The sequence below is a fragment of the Pinus tabuliformis genome, chromosome 6, assembly GCF_031772625.1.
Source record: "Pinus tabuliformis cultivar Carrire ecotype Pingquan chromosome 6, CPIR1, whole genome shotgun sequence".
Taxonomy (NCBI): Eukaryota; Viridiplantae; Streptophyta; class Pinopsida; order Pinales; family Pinaceae; genus Pinus; species Pinus tabuliformis.
Genome location: NC_142292.1, coordinates 872,103,119 through 872,117,144, shown reverse-complemented (window position 1 = coordinate 872,117,144; position 14,026 = coordinate 872,103,119). Strand labels below are relative to the sequence as shown.

General features: G+C 36.1%; 1 pseudogene; it reads right to left on the bottom strand.

Annotated features, from left to right (window-relative positions):
- Positions 1-10,346: 10,346 nt before the first annotated feature.
- On the bottom strand, positions 10,347-11,003 carry LOC149261658 (thymidine kinase pseudogene; annotated as a pseudogene).
- Positions 11,004-14,026: the final 3,023 nt, after the last annotated feature.

Genomic DNA, 14,026 nt, shown 5'->3' with positions numbered 1-14,026 from the left:
GGACGGGCGAAGGACGAGTTGATGTTTTCAGTGGTGCGCCCAGCACCCGCGTTCGGTATCGTACTTAGACCGGGTTGTGGCTGGGTAGGGTCGTGCACGGTGTGCCCGCCCGCCCAATGCCAAGTTGGTGTGGTGATTATCTCGGGTGTGTTGACGGAGGGTTCGTGCACGGGCACGCCCGCCCGTCCAAACAACATGGCTGTATATTATATCGGTTCGCACTTAGTTTTGGGTTGAGGCGGAGGCGTGGTCGTGCACGGGGTGTGCCCGCCCGCCCAACGCCTAGTTCGTGCGGTTGTGTATTGTATTGACTCGTTGTGTGTTGGCGGTGGGCTCGTGCACGGTGCGCCCGCCTGCCCAACGACACAAGAGTTGGATACTATATGTTGTAACTTGGTTTCGGTGGAGATTTGGCAAGACCGCCGTGCGGTCGTGCACGGGCGGGCGCCCTCCCGACTTTGTAAACATTACGAATATAATAAAAGAAGATTATTATTATGTTGTCGTGTTGATTATTATTGTTGTGTTGAATTATTATTGTGTATTCTGCACGTTAATAATATAATTGTTATGAATTGTTAAGGCGTAGTTCGCAGAGTCTATTAACGATGGAATATCTTAATAACTTAGGCGGTGCCGCACCCGCCCAATTAAACAAAAAAAGAATTGGGGGCGTGATAGGATGGGTCCGATGGGTAGTGTGGAACGGAATGTCCGATAGAAATGGTCAAATTTGATTTATTTTTATTTTTTTACTTATAAAAGTAAAATTCATTTACCAATTTTGCAAATTTACCTTATGGACTTTAACTAGTGTCTCTTCCAGCACTGCACCCTCTTAATGCATATGTCTACATAGGCAATGATGCTTGATCTGTACTCACTATCTAGTTGATAGAGATGTTTATCCGTGATATTTCAATTTTATTCCTTACTCACCAACTCAGACACAAGCAGATCTGACTGCATCATTGCTAGAGGTACATGTAGGTCATCTTAGTAGGGCTGGATTTTTTCATTGTCATATGAGGTAGAGGGATCATAACTTTTCTAGAAGTCAAATTCGTATATGTAGCATTATGCGGGAAAGTCCATAGAATTATAAAAACATATAATTTTTAAAGCGGAAAAATATGCTGAGGCTTTGATAAATATGGACAAATTTCACATACAAATTTTAATGCAAGACAAATAATATGAAAGTATGATAAGTATTGACCGATTTTAGTTAAAGTGTGATGGTAAATTTTTTTTCCAATTTTTAATGAAAATTTTCGTATGTTATATTTCATATAATTTGAATTTGTATTACAGACTATTAATATTTTTATATTTCTATTTGATCTCTTTATCTACTTTGTGTTTGGAGGTAAATCAAAGTATAGCTAGCTTAACTCTCAATCGACATATAAAATGCTAACGTATGTGAAAACTTCTATGCGCAATCCATGGAAAAGGACAAAGGCATCAAATATGCTAAATTTCGATTTGTACTTGCTGGTAAGAAAAACGGAATATGATACGAAACATATCAAAACATAAAAAAAGCAAGAAGAAGTTAAACTAGATATTAAATTTATTGCAATATAGTTATATTTAAAATTATCAAATTACTATTATGTTATATTTATGGCAATCTCTCTGCATTATAACACTCGCTAGGGGTGACTGAATTCGCTTTTGCCGGGGTTGAGTGTTGATAAAGATCAATTGAACAAAGATTATTTTTGTTGTTGTAATATGTTCTCCATGTAACCATTAAGGGAGGGTGTTTGAAGTAATGCTTCCATGTGTTGTTCTGAGTCTTTAGGTGTGATTCTAGAAGTAGTTATTTCCCTATGTGTGTGAGTTGTCTATGAGCCATAGATCCACCTTCTTCGGATCATATCATCTAGAACTGGGTGATCTAATTCTTATATATGTAATTGTTTTATGTGATCAATAATGAGGGTGTGTCTTGTGTTGTGTGTAATCACTCTTTGATCTCTCTCTATTTTATAACATGGTATCAGAGCCTGTTCTAGCTTGACTCCCTCAAGAGAGGGTCAGGAAGATGACAGATCCTTGAATTTTATTCCTCTGTAAATAAATTAGGGTAGGAGACTATATTGTGTGGAGCATTTATGGGGGTAATTTTTTTTTTTATTTGTAGATCTACTCACTATGTTTAATCATTCTCTCACTCTCTTCAAGTTTTTAATAACTTCTTCTTCACAAAAATAAAAAAGGGAATGTCAATGGCTACAATGTACCAAGAAGGGAAAGGTGAGTTAGCAACTCCAAACTTAACCATGATACAAGCTAGCGGCAAAACAATTGATGTTGTCAATATAGACAAGGCAACGGAAGCAGATTTTAACATGGAAAAATTAGAATCGAGTAAGAACTCTGTGGAGAAAGAGAGAGATTCAAAACAATTGTGAAATGAAACATCTAATCCATAGAGGGGGAGAAAATGGAGATGGGAAAGTGGGTCTCGGAAATAGGATAGACAAGGAAGAAATCTCATATATAGCTCCTTCCTCACACCAAAAATGGAAACTCGAGCACATGACGTGTCCACTCTGTGTTTAAAATGCCACTCGACTATTCTCGATTTCACGACAATTCTTTATCACCTTCTCTATCATTCTTCTTCAACGAAAGACATAGGTGACTCCACTATAAGTCCCAGCATGTTATAGATTTGATCTGAAAATATAAGACAATGCAAATAAACCCAAGAAATAAGAAGATAGAAATAGATAGAAATGCTTCTTTATTAATTCAACCCTTAAGATAGGGCAACACCATACATTCACTCCTAGAGGAAGGAGAACACTCCACAAGCCATATGCCTGTTCATACAATAATCCTTCACACCTTTCAACGGGGAGTCTCTAGCCTCTATATAGGCCTCATACATCCAATACCATCGGTCATTACCATGGTTCCCTCAATACCATCTATCTAATACCATGGGCTTATTACATAATTGTTAAATACTTTTGGTCCCTTACACGATATGGGTTAACCACCTTATTTATTACTATGGCACATTCCATTATTACATTATTCCCTTGGGTACCTCCCTTTGTACCCCGTATTATCCCCCCAGGTATACTATATTCCACCCCCCTTAACATGTTTGGTCCCCAAAACATGGGAAGAACACAAATAATAAGATCTACTCAATAGAGCAGTCCACTAGTACCATGCACGTGCATCTAGCCATCTAAGAGATAGGTGAACCCTTGATCCAGCTGGGGCCTCGCTCGCTTGATATGGAAGTTGACCCTAGCGGCTCTTTTGTGTTGATGTGTAGTAGGTGGATCATCGCTCCTCTCGATCTGTCATGCGGTGGTTGTTGTCCTTATCGCTGATTTGTTGCCATCTTGTTGGTTGCTTTCTTGCCTAGTGATGTGGGTCATGATATGCTGAAATTTTAGCCCACGGTGTCTTTTTCTTTAATTCACCACCTAATGGATCTTGATTGGTAGCTGGTACATGTTGTGGCGTCTTTTGTTGTTGTTTATTTTCCAATATTACTTCAACCACTGAGTCATCATCTGATGTATCAGTACCTGTAACCTTTTCTACTTCAACCTCTGTTTGTGTTAGATTGTTGATCATCAAAGGCTCATCATCTGATGTGTAAGTGTCATTAGAGCTTTATGCTTCTACCTCCACAGTCTCTGCTTGGTTCTTAATGGAAATATTTTGCAATGTAATTTTCTTCTTTTTATACCAGAGCTTCATGAATTTCTTTTGCCCATTAATATCTATAGTACCCACTGATTCCATCCATGGGTATCTCAAAACAACATCCTCATTAGCCATATTTGAAGCATAAAAATTAGAATGCAATACATACTTGTCCATAGAAATCTTCAAATCTTTATAAACTTGCACCTGCTCCATGTGTTTCGTTGGAACTTGCAATTTTTTTGCCAAATTGACATTTATAAGATTTTGTTTGCAACTAGGATTTATAGACATATTGACTTTCTCATTCTGAATACATCCATGAACCTACAATAAGGAGATATCAGTAGAAAATAACCCCTTACATGTCTCATTCCTCTGTTTTCTAACATGAGAGCATTTGTCCAAAAGAAGTTTTTCAAATTCTTTATCTGAAAGTTCCGACAACTGTTTGTTGTAAATTGAGTTCCACCATATGTAAGCCTCATCTTGGAAACCAAGCGATAATAAAATTTCCATTGTTTCCCATATGTGAACTTTTGACTCTGTATGAATTTTTCAATAGTAGGGCTATCATCTTTTCCTGTAAAAAACATCTTGTTAGAGGGCACGAAAAAATTCACTCACTTGGTGAAAATTTAGAGTGGTCGCAGTTTAGTCAATATTTCTCAGAATCTTTATTACGATGTGTTTTAAAAAATGGAATGACGATTCTGCATCTTCCCATGTGATAGAATTCCCGATCGAGGCACTGGAATTTCAGATCCGCGCTGCAACTCTCTTGTCGTCACCAAAAATTCTGAAAAAAGAGTTGATTTTAAAGCAGCGATATCTCCCTCATCTGAACTCCGATTCGATTGATTTTTTTTCTTGAATTTGGGTATTTTTTCACAAGCAATCCAGATATACAATTAGATTTCACAGATTTTCCACAAATCATACAAATCTGATTTGCAAACACGTCTCCCCGAAAAATGTCTGCAATACCACTGATTTTTAAATAAGCAATATCTCCTTCATTTGGACTCCAATTTGGCTGATTTTTTTTTGTACTTGGGTATTATTTTACAAAGATTCTAGATCTATAATTAGATTGTGCATATTTTTCCCCAAATAATATAGATCTAATCTGCGAATTCGTTGCCCCGAAAAGTGTTTGCAACACCATTGATTTTTAAATCAGTGATATCTCCTCCATCCGGACTCTGATTTCGCTGATTTTTTTTTTTTTTGAACTTGGGTATTTTTTCACAAATAATCTAGATCTGCAATTAAATTTTGTATATTTTGCCACAAAATGTACATATCGGATCTGTAAACTCACCGACACAAAAAATTCCTGCAAAAAATAAAAAAAATTCTCCCCTTTTGCCCAAGAAAGTGCTCTGATACCACTTGTTATAGATTTGATCTGAAAATATAAGACAATGCAAATAAACCCAAGAAATAAGAATATAGAAATAAATAGAAATGCTTCTTTATTAATTCAACCCTTAAGGTAGGGCAACACCATACATTCACTCCTTAAGGAAGGAGAACACTCCATAAGCCATATGTCTGTTCATACAATAATCTTTCACATCTCTCAACGGGGAGTCTCTAGCTGCTATATAGGCCTCATACATACAATACCATGGGTCATTACCATGGTTCCCTCAATACTATCTATCTAATACCATGGGCATATTACATTATTGTTAACTACTTGTGGTCCCTTACATGATATGGGTTAACCACCTTATTTATTACTATGGCCCATCTCATTATTACATTATTCCCTTGGGTACCTCCCTTTGTACCACATATTATCCCCCCTAAGTATACTACACAACATTTGATAATGCCCTCGTTACCCACCTTCTCCATCTTTTTTGTTGAATGAAAGATATAGGCGACTCCACTAATAGTTCTAGAATTTGACAATCTCCCCATTACCCATCAGAGTTTTCATTAGTATGTGGATTTATAGGAGAAGACAACAGTTACTGAGATGTATTGTAAGGAGAGGATCGATGGATTTATGAATTTTCTTATTTTATTTTTACCTATATGACTATACAAAGTGTAGTTTTCTATATTTTGATAGATGGGATTTTATCCATAGGATGGTCTAGTATTGAGGTTGCGCGTACTCTAACGAGGCAGAGGAGTTTCTTGGAAAGTTATGGAAATTTCGGTCATATTTAGAGAAAATATGGTAAGGATTTTTGTAAATCCAATTTATAGTTGTTAAACTTTAAAATTTTAGGTGTCGTACATGTTTTTGATGTTGCTAAATCCATTTCCACCATAAAAAAGCGATTCAAACACTGCCTTTACAAGATTTTTTGAAATTTTTTTACCCAGATTCTAGCCACTTTTGGCCGTCTGGGCAATTCCTCTGCCTCGTTAGATGAATCCTTGAGGTTGTCCCTTGGGAGAATGAGAAGTGTCAATTATATAAAGTTCATCAAATATGGTTAGAGGTGTTTATGTTTTAAATGGAGGTCAAGTGACAACTCAAAGATGTGGTGGTGAAAGAGCAGTGTTAATGAAGACCAGTGAGACAAAGATTATTCTTGTTGTGGTAATATGTTTTGCATGCAAGCATTAAGGGAAGGTGTTGGAAGTAATGCTTCCATGTGTTGTTGTAAGTTGTCATTGTGAGTCTCTAGGTATTATTGTAGAAGTAGTTATTCCCCTATGTGTGTGAGTTGTCTATGAGTCGTACATTCACCTTCTTTGGATCTTTTCATCTAGAAGTCGGTGATCTAATTCTTATTTATGTAACTGCTTTATGTGATCAGTAATGGTGGTGTGTTTTACGCTTTGTGTAAACCCTCTTTTATCTCTCTCTATTTTCTAACATGGTATCAGAGCTTGTTCTAGCTTAGCTCCCTCAAGGGAAGGCTAGGAAGATGAGAGATCCTTGAATTTTATTCGTATGTAAATAAATTAGGGCAGGAGATTTTTTTGTGTGGAGTGTTTGTGGGACTAATTTTTTTATTTATTTGTAGATCCAGTCACTGTGTTTAATCAATATCTCACTCTCTTCAAGTTTTTAATACCTCATTATTCAGAAAACTCAAAGACGGAATATCAGTGGTTGCAACGTACCAAGAAGGGAAAGATGTGGCAATAACTCCAAACTTAGCCACGATACAAGTTAGTAGAAACATAACAGAACTGATGTTGTTAACATAGAGGAGGCAACTGAAGAATATTGTAACATGCAATAATTAGAATCAAGTGAGAATACTTTGGAGAAAGAGAGAGATTCAAAATGGTGGTGAAATGAAACATTCAGTCCATATGGGGGGAGAAAACGAATATGGGAAAGTGGGTCTCAAAAAGAAGAGAGTTGAGGAAGGAATCTCATATATGGCTCCTTTCTCACACCAAAAGTGGAAACTCGAGTACAAGACGTGTTAGTTTTCTGTTTAAAAAGTCATTCCACTATTCTCAATTTTTCGAAAACTATCCGTCAACATCTCCATCTTTATTCTTCAACAAAAGGTATAGGTGACTACACTACCAATTGCATAATTCAACAATCTCCCGATTACTCATCATAGTTCTCATTAGTTTTTGGATCTATAGGAGAATGCAATGGTTACTAAGAAGTATAGTAAGCAGAGGCTTGATTTCTTTGTGAGAAACATACAATTCACCTATATGACTATCAAAAGTGTAACTTGCTTCATTTTGATAGATGGGAGTTTGTCCATAGGATGGTAGAGTATTGAGGTTGTCCTTTAAGAGAACGAGAAGTGTCAATTATATAAAGTTTGTCAAATATGGTCATAGGTATTTATTTTTTAAATGGAGGTCCATTGATAGGTTGAAGATGTGGTGCGGAAAGGGTGGTGCTTGTGAGATTCTAGAGTGGATGTGAGTGTTGATTAAGACCAGTTAGAAAATGATTATTCTTTTTGTTTATCATAACTTTTCCATGTAAGCATTAAGGGAGGGTGTTGGAAGTAATGCTTCCATTTGTTTTTGTGAGTTGCCATTGTGAGTCTCTAGGTGTGATTCTAGAAGTAGTAATTTCCCTATGTGTGTGATTTGTCTATGAGTCATAGATCCACCTCCTTCGGATCTTATCATCTAGAAATGGTGATGCAATTCTTATATATGTCATTTCTTTATGTTATCATTAATGACAGTTTGTTTTGTGTTGTTTGTATTTTCTCTTTGATCTCTCTCTATTTTCTAACACCTAGTACGATCTCTCAAGGTCATGGTTCCACCAAAGGTATGTCAAAATTTGATATGCAATTTTCATGCTCATGAAACTTTGACATACATTTCGTGGAACTATGAACTGACATCTCCCCTTTAAGATGAATCTATCAAAATTTTATATCCAATGTTCATGCTCATGAAACCTTGACATACCTTTCACGGAACTATGAACTGACATCTCCCTTTTAAGATGAATCTATCAAAAGTTCACATGCAATGTTCATGATCATGAAATCTTGACATACCTTTGGCGGAACTATGAACTAACATCTCCCTTTTAAAGAAAATCTGTATAATATATTCACCTTGACTGATATTTATGGCATGATGGTATATAAAGAGATTGAGAGATTGTGTGTGTTGACCGTAATTATAGGAGATCTGTAGGTAGTTAGGAAACAACCTAGAATTGGAGAACTCATAGAGTTTGGTTGTGTTGAAGAAGAAAATCAAGGCCACTTCCGCATCATACACGATTAACAACTTTGATGCGCTATTTGAAAAGTTGACCTTGCCACATCTAGAAAAGTCACTTACGATTACAAGTACTTTCAATCTCTTTTTCTGTCACTCTCTCTCACTGAGAGAAGGCACAAATAGGTCTCTAAAGTGACACTTTACACATGCAGTAATGTCGTATGTGCCCTTTTCAATCTTGATCATCCTACTGGGTATTTCTATGACGAATAACAAACTAAGGTATGTAGTGTTTGTCGAGTTGAGGGCTTGTGATTTTTTTCGAGAGAAAAATGCTAAGGGATAAAAGAGGGATAAAGGGCACTAATAGGGCCATATTTGGGTTTGCTGAATTTTCACCTTCAAATATTTTCTCATTTTTGTGGAGGGGGAAAACCATTATGGAAATGCACATGAAATAACATATTGACATGTAAAATAGTTGTTCGTAATATTTTTGTAACATTCCACGTGACCTAATATGGGAATGTCTCTAACCCATGGGATCCAGCGTGTAGTCTAACAAGGTGGAGGGGTTTTTCGAAAAGTTATGGAAATTCCAGTCATATTTAGAGAAAATCCAGCAAGGATTTTTGTAAATGCAAGTTATAGTTGTTAAACTTCAAAATTTAGGTGTCTTAGATGTTTTTTATGGTTCTGAATCCATTTCCACCATTAAAAACATGATTCAAACCCTACGTCTACAATATTTTTTGAATTTTTTTTACCCAGATTCCGACCACTTTTAGCTGTCTCGGAAATTCGACTTCTATGATCCGGTGTCATCTCACCACATATATTTATTCAAATATGAATTATATTATGAGGTTGTTGTTGGTGAAACTGTTGAGAATCATCATCCTGAACATGTGTCACGAATCTCAACAATGTCACTTCCCGTTGACTAATTCTCACAAGCATGCTTTGGGAAAATGTGAATGCTTCACGGGATGCTTCATTAAGTTGCTACCGCTGGGAAGGTGTCTCCCATCATAGAATGAATGACCATGTTGTTTTTACAAATTTAAATAATCAAAATTTAAGTGGTTCCCTCCATCCTGAAGCACTGTTTGAGATAAATATTTTAAAAAATTTAAATGTTTCCTTTAATATTTTTACACCACAACCTCTTCCGTGGGAGCTGGGAATGTTCAAAACATCGAAATCCCTTAACCTATCCATAATGGGATTTGCTAGCATTATTCTAGCTCATCTCGAAAATATGTTAGACTTGGGACTTCTTGATATCTCTTCTTCCAAGGCATTGACAAGTCACAAACTTTCTTGACTCCTAAATCTTACAACGTTGAAACACCTTCACCTTCACGGAATCAATTTTTTAGCAACGTCCAAGTCATGGCAACAAAAACTAAGTCATCTTTCTCAGCTCACATATCTTTCAATGGAAAGTTGCAAGAAGAATGGTTTTCTTCATGCCTCTCTACAAAATCTTACATCCCTAGAGAATCTTCATTTGGGTCGAAACAATTTTCACGTTGAAATCCCTACATGGCTAGCGAATATGACTAGTTTAGTCTCTCTAGAGCTCTCCCATGCAAACCTCATTAGATCTCTTCCATTCCAGTGCCTCTCTCAGATTATTTTTTTTAGCAAATGAGAATGCACCTTTAATATAAACAACATAATAATGGCTTGGCAAAACAATGGTTGCCTAGATTTTCTTGTAATCAGATCTGCATAGTATAAAATACACACTGAAACCAACTCAGAATCACTGACATGACCAAAAATAAATGCAAACATAAATCTCACATATTATGAGGTTGAATTAACCAATTATTTTTAGAGTGTTTTCCACAGATCCCCTAGGTAGTCAAACCTTTCCTTGCCTGAGCAATACCAACCATTAAACCACCCCTATTGCACTTAATTATGCCAAGACAAATTTTGACATTTAGTGAAGGAAATAAGTATATCCCACAAGTAATGAAAAGAGATTTATGCACAAAATTGTGACATAATTATCCAGATGTTGTGGTTTCTTGTGCACAAGTATCAAATTGATCTTCGGGGATTCTAGCACAACCCTCGTTGTATCAATAACAATTTGTCCATTTACATAATGTCGTCGGCACACTGGCATGTAAATGTCTGCACCACCAACAACTTTAGTTTTTCTTTCTCCTGTTTTAAGAAATGTAAATGATGTTTCCTTACCACATAACTCAGAGTGTGATTTTAATTTGACCACAAAATAAGCTATAGGTATCATTTCAAGAGTTGATCCAAAGATCTTCCTCAAATAATCCCCATCAAGGCCAACAACAATGACAATTCCCCATCTTTATCAGTTGCTATTGGAAAAATATATATAGGGCATCGAAGAACTTTTCTTCATTAATCTCAATCACATCTACCTTCTTGTAAGCATCCTATCCTAATTTTCACTTGAAAGATGCAAGATCTGCAACAACCTAACAAGGCATTTTTTCACCATCATGAGAGATAAATGAGCTCAATCCATATCTTTTATCTTTTTCAAAGTTCACAAGCAACACTTTTCTTCCCATATCAATATCTACTCGCATTTTACAAATAAGGGAAGTTATCTTGCCTGCAAACATAGGCCCCAAGATAAGATGAATTTCTCCACTTGTGTATACACCCAAGTCATCCATGGTTGTCAGATGATGTTGGATCTTATTTTCAAACACTAAATTGACCTATTTTTGTGTCTCTTCCTCATCATGTTCTTCTTCTCCTTCTATTTCTTTATAACTTTCATTGAATTTGATTCTCACATATACATGAAAGTGCATGTGACCAAGGGAATATTCCCCTGGGCTCCTTAGCAGGGAAAGGTAAAAGTGCCTCCCACAAAGGGTTTCATAATAGGGTCATATGAATGCCAATATAATCTTAAGATTCCTCAAAATATACAAGGAATTGGATCGAGCCTGAGCATGAATGAAGAGAGAAGGGACCAAATTGGAAGCTTTGGGGAGTGATAAAGATGAAATTGTGGAAAGAATGGTCTTCAAATTTGTAGTTCTATTCATCTGAAACCTTGATAACATATATACATATAATATAATGCTTATTTAATTTCACATACCCAAAATTCTTGGGCTTCTTTCCCTCCACAATATCAATACATTAATGGATATCATACAATCTACGTAGTAGGAGTGGGGAAAACAAAATGGAATGGAATTAAAATTCACGTGATCCGAGTAGCCATGAAGATAACCAAGGCTATTTTGACATTGATTTGCACTTAGGCATTTCCCATATGAAGTTGTGTTGGGAATCCTTAGTAGAATGAGTGGAATCGTTTAGTGTGATAGAGAAAGTGTCGAGCCATTGAAAGGACAAGAACCCTCGTAAAACCCTACACATGCAACGACCTCATGTGATCACCATGACCATGGAATCTGCAATACATGATTCGAGGTCCTACTTTCTTAGTGTCCTTTCCTATAGCATATTTGTTTGGGAAGTAATAAAAAATCTGGCATTATTTGTCTTATTTTCTAATAAAAATGGAAAACTATGACTATTTTCATCATGCCAAACAACAGATTGTATGGCTCTATTCCATCTTCTATCATAAATGTATCATCTCTTAATGAAGCACTCTGCGAAGAATTCAAGTTTTCCTAAAGCCACAAATTCTAATTAGATACTAGCACATAATCCACTTGTTTCCCATCCAAAATCACAACATGATCAAAATAGTAGGGGATGCTGTAAATTTTAGGAGAGAAGGACTTCAATTAGATACTAGCACATAATCCACTTGTTTCCCATCCAAAATCACAACATGAACAAAATACTAGGGGATGCCGTAAATTGTAGGAGAGAAGGACATCAATTCAATTCGTTAAGGTTTTTAAGCACCCTATGAAATGTGTGTTTGTTTGTTTGTTTTGTTTTTTTTTGTTTTTGTTTTTTTTGTTTTTTTTTTGTTTTTTGTTTTTGTTTTGTTTTGTTTTGTTTTTTGGTTCAATTTTTGTTTTTGTTTTTTGTTTTTTGTTTTTGTTTTTGTTTTGTTTTGTTTTGTTTTCTTTTTTTTTTCTCTCTGCCCCATCAAAACAAATTCTCATCATAATCTCTAGGATGTTGTTTATAGAAGATGGTAGAATATCACAATGGTGTCTCCTTGAAGATTTCTTCTACATAAATCTGATATATTTCACATTCTTTAATGCACTTTTACCTACTTGGAAAGATCTACTTTACCAATAATTTAGTCTCCTAATTCCTCATGCCTTACATGTCCACATACTTCTTCCCTACAATGCTACCTCTACATTGCTCTACATTCATCTAGACTTCTATGGACATGTATTTCCACCCTTATGGTGCAAATCCTAGTCATATTATTATGGCATGCTTTAATTCCTTTGGCTTTTCGCAATTTTATCATAATCCATGAATAAAAATGTCTAAAAAATAATTGTTTTGAAATTTAAAAGCCATTATAAATGTATTAAGCAGTGTTGTCATTGATGACAATCATTTTCATTGATGTCAAAAGAGGTATGATATTCTCAATATTATTGAGAAGTTGCTGAAGTAAGGATGACGAAATGAGTATATAGAAGGTGTGGTTGGATAGTTCTCTCCAAGAACTTTCCTACGATATACTAAACTTGGCCAAAGCCCTCCAAGATAAGAGGAAAAGACATATCATTGAACATTATGATAGTCTAAATATTATTGTGCATTTATTAGAGTTATTTTGATCAAACAAGTTTGCAATATGGTTTGGTTGGATAGTGCACTCTGAGAGCCTTTTGCTGATATGTGACACTTGGTCAAACTCCCATCGGATGGGGAGTAACACCACTTTGAAAACAAGTAAGTTCATAATGGAGAAAAAAGGGTCAAAACCCAAATTCACTAACTAGTGTGCATCTTTGTTGGTAGATTAGTCTAGTTCAAGTGATCAGGGATGGTGTTTCCTTGAATATGAACAAGCTTTAACTCAAGGATTTGGTTAGGTTGTATTATATTTGCATATGGAAATCATGAGGGTGTGACCCACATTCCACAGGGCCTACCAAATACAGAAAGGGGTAGTATATATTGTTAACCAACGATAACATATATATGTGACAGGTATAACATTTCACGTGCCAGGTTCATTGTCATGGTCGATCTAGGGATTCTGTGTGATATACATTGACATGGCATGTCCAATATAATATGTGTTTTACATGCTAGGTTTGATGTCATGTTTAATATGGTGGATCTCACGTAAGATGTGTTTTCATGTAGTGGGATGAATTTTTGACATCAATGAATAACAAACAGACACATCATCTACACAATGCATAGTATAACCCATACACATGGCATGAATGATGTGGCATAATTGGTAGCTTGTCAACCTAGGGCCCAGTAGGGCCAATTTTGGGTGACACATGGCACAACCCAAAGGGTGCCACATGGCACAATGATGTCATGCTAACATGAGCGATCGGTTGAATATGGACACTTAGGCCTAGGTTATATGGCAAAATCACATGAGAATTGATGAGTTTCAATCACATCATCTAGTCATATTGGTTAGCTTTATTAACGATTAATGGCATGTGCCGACCTCGTAAGCCCCTTCCCCTCCCCTTCACATATATATGTGTGTGTTTTTAGATCAATGGAATAATACAAAAAAGGAAATCATTGGACATGTGTG